The 13,243-nt window shown below is 42.8% G+C and overlaps 1 protein-coding gene across 1 annotated transcript in view; it reads left to right on the forward strand.

Moving 5' to 3' along the window:
- The window catches only part of LOC137341166 (collagen alpha-1(XXVIII) chain-like), a 234,564-nt gene that overhangs the window by 46,654 nt on the left and 174,667 nt on the right, over nt 1-13,243 (forward strand). The window lies entirely within an intron of this gene.

Here is a 13,243-nt window from a genome sequence, read left to right on the forward strand (position 1 = left end):
GCTCTGTGATTTTGGTCTAAATGATTTTTACAAATGTCGCACACTAGGAGGTAATTTTGATTTTGTGCGATAATGTGAAACAGGCAATAGCGAGTCGGCAGCCCATTTTAAATCTCTCGTTATTTATTTGGAAATGAAAATCAGGAGAGACGTAAAATTGGCGGCCGATTCGCTACCCTCCATTTTACACCATCGCACAAAGTCAACATTACTCCCTCAGAGTGTTACTATTGAAATATGCTGGAGTTTTACTAGCAAATGACTACTTAATATAGCCTTTAGGAAGGAATAGTCATATAATATGGCTAAAAAATAAATTGTTGATGTGTGTCTGCACAATCATTTTGAACCATTCAATGAGTTGAGTTTACAAATACGGAAATGTTAGGAATTGACCACAATGCCCCCACTATGATTCTTATTTGGAATAACTGTAGGGTCGTAGTAAGCCTGCAGAGAACAACTCTAAGTGAATAGAAGGCTACGAATGGACCGATTTGAAAAACTGATTCCTTTCTCTCCCTCTCTTTCTTCCATCTCCATCATATATATGGGCCCAATTACAGAAAATCAGTTATCTACTTAAGTAGTACACAATACAGTCATGAAGGCAGTCAGCAGCCTTTAATATGTACTCATATGTCAATGAAATTAAGAAAATTATTCTGCAATGTTTGTATTTACTTACCTGATCCTCTTCTGTATGTTTGACCGGCTTGAGGGCTGTTTGTTGGAAGACCAGGCAACTTTGGTCTGTAGCCTTCCCTTCTGTTTTACAGCTTAGTTTTTTTTAAATTGAGAAACTCAGTGTAGGTCAAAGGACAAATAAAACCATGACTTGAACATGGCAGCTAGGAGACTGTCAGCTTTTCATTTCTCAAGACCTGCTTTGTGGCACTTCATGAGCACGTCTGTGAATTCAGCAAAATGTTCCCGACGGAAACATGGGCCCCGATTTTCAAATCAAATTTTGGGGGTGGAGGGGGGGGGGGCTGCGAAAATCGGGAAAATCCCGAGCGGGTGAGGAAGGTGATAAAGTACTTAAGGTACTTTATTTCTGACATAGTAGATAGTTATAACGATTTTAAACTTACCTGGGCAGCTTTCCCATGGCTTCCGATTCCCGCCTGGGCCAGATCAGGCAAAAATAAATGAAATAAATTAAATAAAAACCCATTGCACAAAGTTAAAAAACAAAATAAACCTACCTTTCCACCGATGTCACCTACACCCAGCTGCTCCGATGTCCGATGCCCCCTCTCCGATGTCCCTCACAGTCCCTGATGTCTCCCTCTCCGATGTTCCTCTCAGCCCCCGATGTGTCCCCCCCCCCCGATCGTCCCCTCTTCCCTCTCCATCTTCCCCTCTTCACCCCCCCCCCCCGATCTTCCCCTCTCTCCCCCCCCGAACTTCAGCGCCCTCCACTCTCTGTTCCAGTGCCAGATGACGTCGCTCTCTCTTTCTCTCCCCGCCCCCTGCCCGGTGTTGCGGCTCCTGTCGCAGCCAGCCTGTCAATCATGCTGGCTGCTGGGTGCGAAACCCGGAAACAACTTTAATCACCATGAAGTACATGGCGATTGCGACGGAAAAGGTAAGTCTTTTTTATTCGGGTTTGCCACGCGCCAACCCGCCACCATTTCAAAATTGAGCCCATGATGTTTCATAAGCTGCTTTGGGACCCAAATGTGGCACCTTTAGGCTGATTCCTGAAATGCTGCCAGGTTGTCAACCTCAACAGACAAATACTGCAGCAGTGCTCTGAAATATCATAAATGTATATAAATTACACATAACAGTTCATTTTAACAGAAGTTTTAACAATGGTTCCAACAGAACATCAGCCTTTGTAACTGTAATGCTTTAGCTACAAGTAAAAGTTAACATCATTAATTCTCCAACTACTTAACATGTTGACAAACTATAGTGAATACAAACTAACATTAAGCCACAAAGCAGGAAGCTATCTTTTCTTTGACTGTTCCCGCAGAGGATTTCAGACAATCTGACACCAATCATTCACTCCTGAGACCATTGCTGTTTATTTTTCCATTTCATTATGACCTTTTTGAGTGAGACTGACAATTTAATGGAAATCTGTGCCAAACCATGGGCAGTTTTGTGGAGTTGTGCTCACTCGGACCTGGGTTGGAACTCTCCAAACTTACTTCAAGTAGGACTTTTACAGCCAGCAGATACTTTCAACCCATTAATATGAGTTGGATTTAATCCCAGTCCCACAAGAGAAAGGACTATTCTGTTACCCAGTCCACCATAAGGAACAATTTTAGTAAAAAATACACAGTTTTATCATAATATCTTGTATATACTCTAATCAATATTACTTGACCATGAGTAAAGACCTTGAGGCTGAAATTGTTCAGGCCTTCTGGTACACCTGCCAAAACTCCAGTGGGAGTGTGGTGGAGGGGCCTGGATTTTGGCCAGGAGACAGATATGCCAAGTCCAGGGCTATATTGGGAGTTCCCACTGAGCCTTGTACTTTACAGCCAGGGATGCCATGAAGCTGGAGCTGGAGTGGGGTTGCAGGCAGAGACTCCCAGGCCTGGGGTTTGCTTGGCCCAGGCCCGTCAGAGGTCTGGTGTAAGACTGGATGCCACTATGCCCAGTAAGATGAGGTATAGCAGCCTCCAGAAGTGTGCAAATGGCCTCCACAGGAAGGTCCAGGTCAAGGAAGCAGCCTGTAACCTTGAAGAAGGGTAAGATTTAAAAAAAAAAATTGTTGTCCCCCTTACACCAGGGCCAAGGAGGGTGTCTGCATGGGGTCTCTGGGGGTGCCTGGGCAACCTCCAGATGGGGGCCAGGCGTCAGAGTTTCCAGCAGCATGGGGCATGCAGATGTACCTGTAGTGACACAGGAGCCTGCCAGATCTATGTAAATTAGTTGCCTTCCCACTGATCTCACAAAATGCAGTGGGGCCAATGTTGGTGGGCACTGGCAGAAATCCCGGTGCCAGGATGGCGACCTGCAGATTTTTGGGGCCCTTGTATTGCTAGGTGAATATCAACTTTAAACTGCTGTGTTTACCCATCTCTATAAGTATGTCAGTACCTTATTAACATGTTGTCTGAGATGGGGACCCTTCCTGTATTGTCTTAAGGTATAAGTTCAGCTCAGAACAATGAAATGAGAGCAGTTGTCTCTTGGACTCTTGTTTGACTAGGAACTAAGTAAAGCTCTCAGCAACTTCATTTACTGAGATAAAGGTGATATGCATTGCCAGTCCCAGAACTAAATCAGACCTCAGATCCTGGGAGACTGCTGTAAATCGCTGTCTGAGAAAGATTTGCAATTTTTAACAGTTTTATTCATCCAAATGAAGAGCAAAAATCATTTAAAAGAAAACAACTTGTGTTTCACATGATAGGGTTACCAGTTAAATAAGTAGAATTTTTCTTTCTCTGGTGGAGGTGGGAGAGTGAGGGGGGCGGGGGAGAAGAATTTGAAACAATAGTAATATTATTATTTCACAAAAATTGGTATTTATAGCATCCAGGCGTAGATTGTCTTGCCAAAAACATGTTAAATAAAATATATTTCTGCTTGACAAGATGGAGTGACTGAAGGAAATGACTAGATTTTTTTTCTTGTGGGAACTGGAATGATAGTAATTTACTTGTGTAAAAGAACAGTGTATTCAACTGTATAACATCCAGACATTTATGAGCTTATTTCAGATATTTTAATGCCTCAATGGGTGACATTCAGCAATATGCTGAGATTTTATGCTGGTATACAAAATGGGTAATGTCATCTGATTCAGATGCAATAAAAAAATTCTTGAATAGCCATATTGAAATGGCCCAAAGGGATTCATAAGACAGGCTTTACCACAAAGCAGATTTTGAAGTGCACTTCCATGGGCCCTGCATTTCATGCGTAAGCATTGACTGCAATTGTTGGCAGATTATTTGACTGTGAGGACATTACAATAGAATTTAATCTCACTCTTACCCAATGTTCACAGGGGTCACTGGGTAGCCACTCGGAGTGGGAATTGTGGCTGATTTTTCTTTTCTCATTTCTAACCTGGGGCACTGAGGTCAATCGTGGGTCCCAGCTGTTGCCCTCACTAACTCAATACAGACCATGGATCAAACCTGCAATCCTCTGTATGGCCTATTACTGCAGCTGGAATTGTCTTTAACTGCTAGATCTTTGAGGAAACTAGCTTCCAAGTTTTTATGTATGCATTCATTACCAATTTTCTTTTTATTACAGTTATTTTTTGAAAGACAAACTTTATTCCATACTACATTTGTAGTGTTTTCTGCATTTCAGGGACAACAACAGCTTGTATTTATATTGTACCCTCAATATAGTAAAACTTCTTGAAGTGCTTCACAGAGCAGTGAAGGGAGAAGGGTTAGGGAAGTTGACTGAAGACACGGTCAAAGAATTAGGTTTGGAGGAGGCTTTTCAAGAAGGGGAGAGAGGTGGCAAGACAGTTTAGGTTTAGGTAGACCATTTTAGAGTGTGAGGTCAAGATGGCTGAAGACACTCCAACTGAAGATGCAGTGGAGGAGGGTGGGGAGATGCAAAGGAGGCTAGAGATAGAAGAACAGAGGGTGCATGCCGGCATGTAGAACTGGAGGATGTGGCAAAGGTAGGGAGGCCTGAGGCAATGGAGAGACTTGTAGATGAGGCCAGGAGTTTTGAAATCAGTACGTTGGAGGGATGTTGTGGGGGGTGGGGGGGGGGAGGTGGTGGGCAATAGAGGTTGACTGGGGGATGGATGATAGGGGAACAGGACTTTGTGTGGTATAGGATATGGACAAAGTAGTTTTGGATGAGTTGTATTTTATGCATAGTGGAACCCAACAGAGAACATTTTGTATAGTTGAGCTTGGAGGTGACAAAGGTGTACATGGGAGTTTTGGTGGTGGTAGCAGTAGGGTTAAGGTCAGAATTCCAGTAGCAGATGCTAGGAACTTGTGTGGTAGACAATTCACACAGGAGCAGAGTGCTAGTCTGGCCAAAGCACAGATTGAGAATTTATCCTTTGGAGAGAGTAGAGACCTCTATTTCATGTGAATGTGGTTTGTTAATAATTCTGTAAAATTCTAAGTTGAGGTATATGTATATTATACATCTAATACTTTAAATACGTTATTAAAGTGACCATATCTGAAATTAAGTGATCTAATTATTATTAATAAGTGTACTTTCACAGGAATTATAGTGGAAACAGAGTTTTCTCCGGTGACAAAATAAATTCATGCTGTTTGAGTTTAGCATGTGGAGTGTGTGCATAAATACTTGCAACAAAATATGTAGATAAGTTGAGGTAAGACTGTATTACTTCAACTGGCTTTAAAAGAGGCAGCAGTTTTGTTCAACATGTTCGAGAATTTTTAAATGCACAACTCTATTGTGCATAATTATTACTAGACTGGAGAGTCTTTATTTTCATTGGATCGGTCTGAGTTTTGGCTCCAATCCTTGACTTGATTTGAATTGGAAATTCTTGTTCTCTTTTTCATGTACTCACTGATTAACTGAATTAGTGCAGTGTGATTATCAGTCTGACAGCCAAATGATCTTGTATTTATAGTAAGGTAATTGGTTTACCCTGTTGGCATCAATGAATAAGTTGGAGTTAACATTTATATTGGGCCACATTTTGCAGTAGCAGGGCATCCATTGGCATCTGCCGTTAGTTAGACTTGCCCTTGCACGTTTAGGTTTTTAAATTTTTTGCATGGCAAGTTGCTGAAAGTGCGAGGTGATAACGGCGCAGCGAGGGAACCAGGGCATCTGGGACCTGTGTGAACAGGGCAAGCAACTGTGTATCTCCTTAACCAACAGATTGAAGGATTGAGAAATTAACAGCGCAAGAACTGAGAAGGAAGTGTAAATCAGAGTGGGTGAATTCAATGTCAAATCAGGTACAGAAAGAGAAATAGAGAGGGAAAGAAAGATTGGATTAAGGGAGAGAGAAAAAAGAGAGTAAGGAAAAGTTTTTAAAAAAATTAAAAGTTTACATTTTTAAAATCTCCAACAATAATTAAAACCTGAAGGAATGAGACTTTACACTGTAATAGTTATTATTTTCAGTGCCAGAGAGGTTGATTGGCAATAATTAACACTTATCACATGGTTAAAAGGGTACTTAGACTGGAATGGACAAGACTTAACTTTCTGTGGCAAATTTAGTTCGTATCTACCGCGAAAATACAGGAACTTCATGCCATTCAATGCATTTCAATGGTGAGGCAGACAGCGAGATGCCGTTTTTGCGAAGCTAGTGGCAGAGCGGCGCATCTCGGACATCAACTTTTGGATATCCGCGTTTAACTGCGCATCTGCTCCTTGCCTGAAGTTACTGTACCATTTGCGTGTAAATAATGGCGAGCGCCATTAGCCTCATCGTTAGTTTGATGTTGAAATCTGGCCCATTATGTATTTCAGACCAATTATTGCGTGGCTCATGTATGACTCAGTATAAATGCCAGTACAGATGTAGCATACTGTAAACTGTTTTTATTATTTTGTTGTTGCAATGAATGATGAATGGAACACCTTAGTGTTGCCATCTATCTGATTTTAGACTGGACAGTTTGCATTTTGAACAGCTTGTCTGGAAATTTTAAAAATGTGAATGTGGCACCAAATATCCATTTTTTCCATTTATTTCTCTCATGATAAGAAGGTATTTGGTATTAAGATTTTATTTTAAAATTTTTCTTTAATTTACATACATATATTTTTATAAAACTACCAGAAGTCCTGAGTGGATGATTCTTCTCGGCCTCCTCCTGAGATCCCCATCATCACAGATGTCAGTCTTCAGCCAATTTGATTCACTTCAAGTGACATCAAGAAATGGTTGCGTGCGCTGAACACAGCAAAGGCTACGGGGCCCAACAACATCCCGGCTGTAGCGCTGAAGACACGTGCTCCAGAACTAGCTGCGCCTCTAGCCAAGCTGTTCCAGTACAGCTACAACACTGGCATCTACTCTCCAATGTGGAAAATTACCCACAAAAAGCAGGACAAATCCAATCCGGCCAATTCCCTGTCGTATCAGCCTACCCCCAATCATCAGCAAAGTGATGGAAGGTGTCGTCGACAGTGATATCAGGCAGCACTTGCTCACCAATAACCTGCTCACCGATGCTCGGTTTGGGTTCCTCCAGAACCAGTTGACTCCAGACCTCATTACAGCCTTGATCCAAACATGGACACAAGTGTTGAATTTCAGAGGTGAGATGATTGTAACTGCCTTTGACATCAAGGCAACATTCGATTGAGTGTGGCACAAGGAGCCCTAGTAAAACTGAAGTTAATGGGGATCAGGGGGAAAAGCATTCAATGGCTGGAATTATACCTGGCACATAGGACAATGGTTGTGATTGTTGGAAGCCATTCATCTCAACTCCAGTTGTAGCAGATTCTCATGTCAGTGTCCTCGGCCCAACCATCTTCAGCTGCTTCATCAATGACCTCCCCTCCATCATAAGATCAGAAGTGGGGCTGTTCACTAATGATTTCACAGTTTTCAACTCCATTCGTAATTCCTCAGATAATGAAGCAGTCCATGCCCGCATGCAGCAAGACCTGGACAACATCCAAGTGGCAAGTAACGTTTGCGCCACACAAATGCCAGTTCCTATAACAGCACCTGTTCCCCAAGAGGGTGGGTAGGCTAAGCTAAGTTTCCCAAACTTCAAATAATATTACTGGACAGGACATCTCCAGGGAACCATTGCCTGGATCCATTTCTTCCTCTCTGGCTTGGCATGGATATGAGCATGCCTCCACATTCCCTCTATATATTTTCACCTTCCCAGAACCCCAAGGCAACCGCCATTAGTGGTTTGAGGGATCTGCCTCAGGTGAAAATGCCTTTGGGGATGCCACTCCTCTGCTCTCCATGGTGGAGAAGTAAATCCCTTAAAGGCACTTGCTGCAAGTGGCTTCAGATCTTGGCACAAGAAGGACTTTACTGAGATGGACAAATTTCTCCACAAGAGGCAGATCATATCCTTCAGCAACTGGTTGACGAGCTCCACATCATATAACACAATTTCTTCTTCATATTCCAGATCCAACAGTACCTCTAGGACCTAGCCGTTCTCTTAAAAAAATTAAGCACAGATTGATGCATTGTAGCTGTTCTTCTACAGCAAGTACCAGTTGCCTGAGGAATGTTAAAGGCCCTGAATTTCCTTTGAGTTGTTCCTACTCTGCTGCCGTAACTTCGCTGGAAGTGTGGCGGAACCTCAATATGCACGCAATAGTTATTTTTTAATGTACCTGCTTCAGTGTATCAGTTAAAATGAGTGTGCACATCATCTGTTGATTCATCATGTACTAATACTAATATTTTTTTGGTGTGCACTACAATGTGGTAACAAACCAAACGCTCTTTGCATTGGTTTATTGCACATGGCTACTGTGCAATACTCATTGAAACCACCCAGTGCATCTTGAGATCTTTTATTGTAAAGGCCATTTACTGACTGTGTGATGGAAAGGGAGTTATGCGGTTGTCTTGTTGCTGAACGTAATCCATTTTTTACTCAATCTCTACATGTGCATTTTCTGGCACAGGTCACAGGATAGCATTTAGGAGTGAGAACTCAGTCATTTTTTCCACCTGCTTATCCCAGAGTCAATTATAGTGCTCCTACTCTAACTCCTCTCTGGTTGAGATCAGCTAATTATGCACAAACCAGGGATTGAACTTGGGACCTTCCTGCTCTGTGTGGCTCAGTACCACAAAAAGCAGTGCTGTCACTCATGGAGCTATAAGGGCAGGTGGTTGTGGCAAGTGTGGCACCTCAAAAAGAACAGAGATGCTAGTGGAAATGCTTCCAGTAGCAACAAAGAGAAAAGTCACTTATGATAGAAATCTGAAGTGAAAACAGAAAATGCTAGAAATGCACAGCAGGTCAGTCAACATCTGAAAGAGAAAGATTGATTAATATTTTGGGTGTGATTTCGCATTAGAACTCTTCCAGTTCCGTGATAGTGCAGTGAAACTCCACACATCACAGCAAATCAGGACTGGGAGGAGGCAGATGTGCATTTTTCAAAAATGTGTCTGAACTGTGCAACGCCAAGCACACTCACTTACTTATGTAAGCTAAATATAATGGCCAAAGTAAGTTTTCAGGCTCTACACTGCAGAAGAAAGCAAACATGGCAGCGTAGTGCTTCAAGTAGCCGAGAGATATCTGTAGTTTCTGACATCAGCATTTTTGCATAGCTAGAGAAAAAGAAAATTAACTGTAGTGATAAATAATCCTTTGGCTAAGCTGCAATCATGATATGGATATCATAAGAACATAAGAACATAAGAAATAGGAGCAGGAGTAGGCCATCCGACCCCTCGAGCCTGCTCCGCCATTCAACAAGATCATGGCTGATCTTCTACCTCAACGCCATTTTCCTGCACCTTCTCCATATCCCTTGATGCCTTTAATGTCTAGAAATCTATCGATCTCTGTTTTGAATGTACTCAATGGCTGAGCCTCCACAGCCCTCTGGGGCAGAGAATTCCAAAGATTCACCACCCTCTGAGTGAAGAAATTTTTCCTCATCTCAGTCCTAAATGGCCTACCTTTTATTCTGAGACTGTGACCCCTGGTTCTAGACTCCCCAGCCAGGGGAAACATCCTCCCTGCATCTACTCTGTCGAGCCCTGTAAGAATTTAGTATGTTTCAATGAGATGACAGGATATCAGGAACGGATGGACCCCAGCAGCAACTAGGGGTTGTCCTCGTGTAACAAACAGAAAAGAAAAATCTTTGTTTTAGCAAGTCTATTGTGGTTATCTCTAAAATTATGGGCCAGAAATCGCACAGGGCATCGAGGCAACGATTCACCGCAGCTCCTGCGAATTAAATCAACGAAAATACTTACTGCGGGCTCTGTGGTGTCAAATTGCTTGAATTTGAAATGAATGAAATAATGTGCGCTATCAACCCGGCCTCTGAGCAGCGTGAGTTGCCGCGCGGTTGGACCAGTCTGTGAGGAGAAGACACGTCCACAAAATCTGTCAGGAAGAGAAGTCACGCCCACTTCTCTGTGAGATTCAGACTACATTGTTCCAGCAGGCAAGCAGATTTCATTCATTTAAAGTTATATTCTGTATGTCATTGTAAATAAAAATTTAATTTTTTTTGTAAAAAGCCAAAGAAATAATTGAATTAAATTAAAGAGGAAGGGAAAGGTAAAAAAAAAGTGTAATGACCAAAAGCTACTAAATTAAGGAGTAATATGAGACGCTACTTTTTTAAAAGTTAATTTTTAGTTGTTTGGCAGTCATTAAGACTAATTGCGCTGTTAAAACTTAGTTTAGACGTGGTATTTTTAAGCGTACCTGTTTGGTAGTGATATTAGTTACTTTCCAGCTGGGCAGATAAGCAAGTTTGCACTTTTTTCAATGATTTCTCTGATTGCAGCGTGCGATGGCCCTTTAATTCGAAGCTATCATATCACCAGCGAACCACTAGGAGCAAGTTCTGGATTTCTGCGTTTCACTGCGTATGTGCAAACGCGGGAACTTGCTCCTTCAATTCGCCATTAAAAACGGAAAGCGCTGTTGAGCTCCTCTTATTTCAGGAGAGATTTCTGGCCCATTGTTGCTCTGAGTGTGGGTAATATATAAGAAGGTTTTAGAAAAACTGTCAAGTCAGCAGGGAACAAAAGTTGTTATTCATTGATTTCCTTGTCAGACTTCAATTGAAATTAATGAGGTGGATTTTTTGTTAAATTTACCAATAGTGTGTTTTTGTTTTTCCTTTCAAATAAATGTTTTTAACTCTCAGGCCTAGAAATCTGACAGCGCAGCGCCGTCTTTCAGGCTTTAAATGGCCTCCAATATGATAGGCAGGAAGCGGATACTCATTATGAGTGTTCCACCTGCCATATTGGTATAGGCAACAAAATAGACATTCAGGGCCCTTGCCTGAAACAGGCATTAGTCCCTTTGCATATTCAAGTAAGGCCTGCTTGAAGTCCCTCTGCAATATTGGGATGCCCTGAACGCAGTGGGCGCCAGGGTGGCTATGGTCTGGAAAAACAAGTCTACATGCAGCCTAGCAGGTAGTCTGCTGAAGGCCACAACCAATATAATTTAAAATACACTTACCTGAATGTGGAGCTGGGAGGAGAAGCACTCTTGCTCTTCAAGACCCCACATTCAAACAGTCTGGGCCGCTGCCGGCCACAGCTGCCCACCCCCTCCCTATCGCGACCGATCACCATTGCTACCTCCCCTCACCCTCAATTGTTGCCGCTACCCACCCCCGATCCTGGCCTTTTTCCTCCCCGACTAATCCCGGCCTCTGCATGCTACCCACCCTTTCCGATCACCATTACCCACCCCCTCCCGGCCACCGCTACCCTCCCGACCCAGCCATCCTCCCTTTAACAGCTTAACCTGAGGGCCGTAGCTGGTGTCGCAGTGGCCCAATCTTCGATTCCTCTTCGCTGGCGAGCTGCCTGGGGATGCCTATTAGGTATCCACAGCTCTCCAGCTCGATGATAATGCGGCTATAGGCCCAATATCGGGTGCACCTGGGACCTATCCATACAGACAAGGGGATTGTTCCCTGGACTCCCCGCATGCCCAAAATTGGGCTCACTCAAATTTCTAGGCCATTTTATGCTAAGCAATGTGCACTCTGGACAGGCTGGGTCAATGGGCAGAGAGGTGGCAGATGGAGTTCAATACAGAATGTAAAGTCATGAGATTAGTTAGAAGAAGCACGAATGTGGGGTACACATTATATGGTAATACACTTGAGGTAACAGCAGAAAAGAGATTTGCTGGATAGCTTGTTGAAACCATTGGTTCAGTGGTCACAGATAATGAGAAAGTAAATAAAATGTTGTGATATGTAGCTAGAACTGTAATTTATAAGTTAAAAGAGGTGATTTTGAAATGGTATTTGGCCTTGGTGATATTGCTTCTGGGGTCGGCCATTTAAGACTGAGATGAGGAGGAATTTCTTCACTCACAGGGGTTGTGAATCTTTGGAATTCTCTACCCCAGAGGGCTATGGATGCTGAGTGGCTGATTATATTCAAGGCTGAGATAGATAGATTGTTGGACTCTAGGAGAATCAAGGGATATGGGGATTGGGCAGGAAAGTGGAGTTGAGGTCGAAGATCAGCCATGATCTGATTGAATGGTGGAGCAGGCTCGAGGGGCCGTATGGCCTACTCCAGCTCCTATTTCTTATGTTCTTATACTATGTTCAGTTCTGGTCTCCGTACTATAGAAAGAATGTAAAATTACTGGAGAGAGTCCAGAGGAGGGTGACAGGCTTGATTCCTGCACGAAGAGGAGAGCAATGAGGCTGATTCCTGTACTAGAGGACTGAGTTGAGGAAATATTGTCTACACTGGAACTTTATTCTCTAGGATGAACTTGATAGGGGTCTTTAAAATTTTTAGGGATCTGTAAAAGTTACATCTGTGAAAGTTCTTTTGTTGGCTACAGGACAACAACAACAACAACTTGCATTTATATACAAACTTACGAACAATGGCGGACAGGAAAAGACTCTCTGGTTCATCCAGCCTGTCCCACACAATATAGACACTCTCCATCCCTCCCAAAATCATCTGATCTCCCGGGAGAGGCAAAAAAAAGATTAAAAACCCAGGCCAATTTGTGGGACGGATAAAATCTTGGAAATTCCTCTCTGATCCCTTAGGCGATTGAAACTAATCTTGGAAATCACTCTGGCCTCGATAATTCTATGTATTACCTACTTTTTGTAAGAGGTGATCTCGGTCCCAGCCAGAAACAAGTCCAGCTCTCGCTTGAAGGAATTCAGCGAATCAGCGTCCACTGCACGAGCCAGCAGCCTGTTCCAGAGGTCCACTATTCTCTGGGAAAAGAACTGCCTCCTGACAGCCAACCTAGACCTGATCTTGTACAACTTTAATTGTGACCCCTGGTCCTCTCTTAACGTATTTAGTTGCAACAAACTGTCAACTCGCACACAATCTATTCCCTTAATCATCTTATAAACCTCGATCAGATCACCCCTAAGTCTGTGCTTCTCTAAAGTGTAGAGTCCCAACTCTTTTAGTCTGTCTCGATAACTAAGATGCTTTAAACTGGGAATTAGCCTAGCGGCTCTTCTCTGCACCCTTTCCAAAGCTTCAATATTGCCCATCATGTTAGGAAACCAAAACTGGACACAATATTCCAACTGACGCCTGATCAAGGTCTTGTACAAGGACAAAATAGTATCAATT

The sequence above is a fragment of the Heptranchias perlo genome, chromosome 2 (assembly GCF_035084215.1).
Source record: "Heptranchias perlo isolate sHepPer1 chromosome 2, sHepPer1.hap1, whole genome shotgun sequence".
NCBI classification, from domain to species: Eukaryota; Metazoa; Chordata; class Chondrichthyes; order Hexanchiformes; family Hexanchidae; genus Heptranchias; species Heptranchias perlo.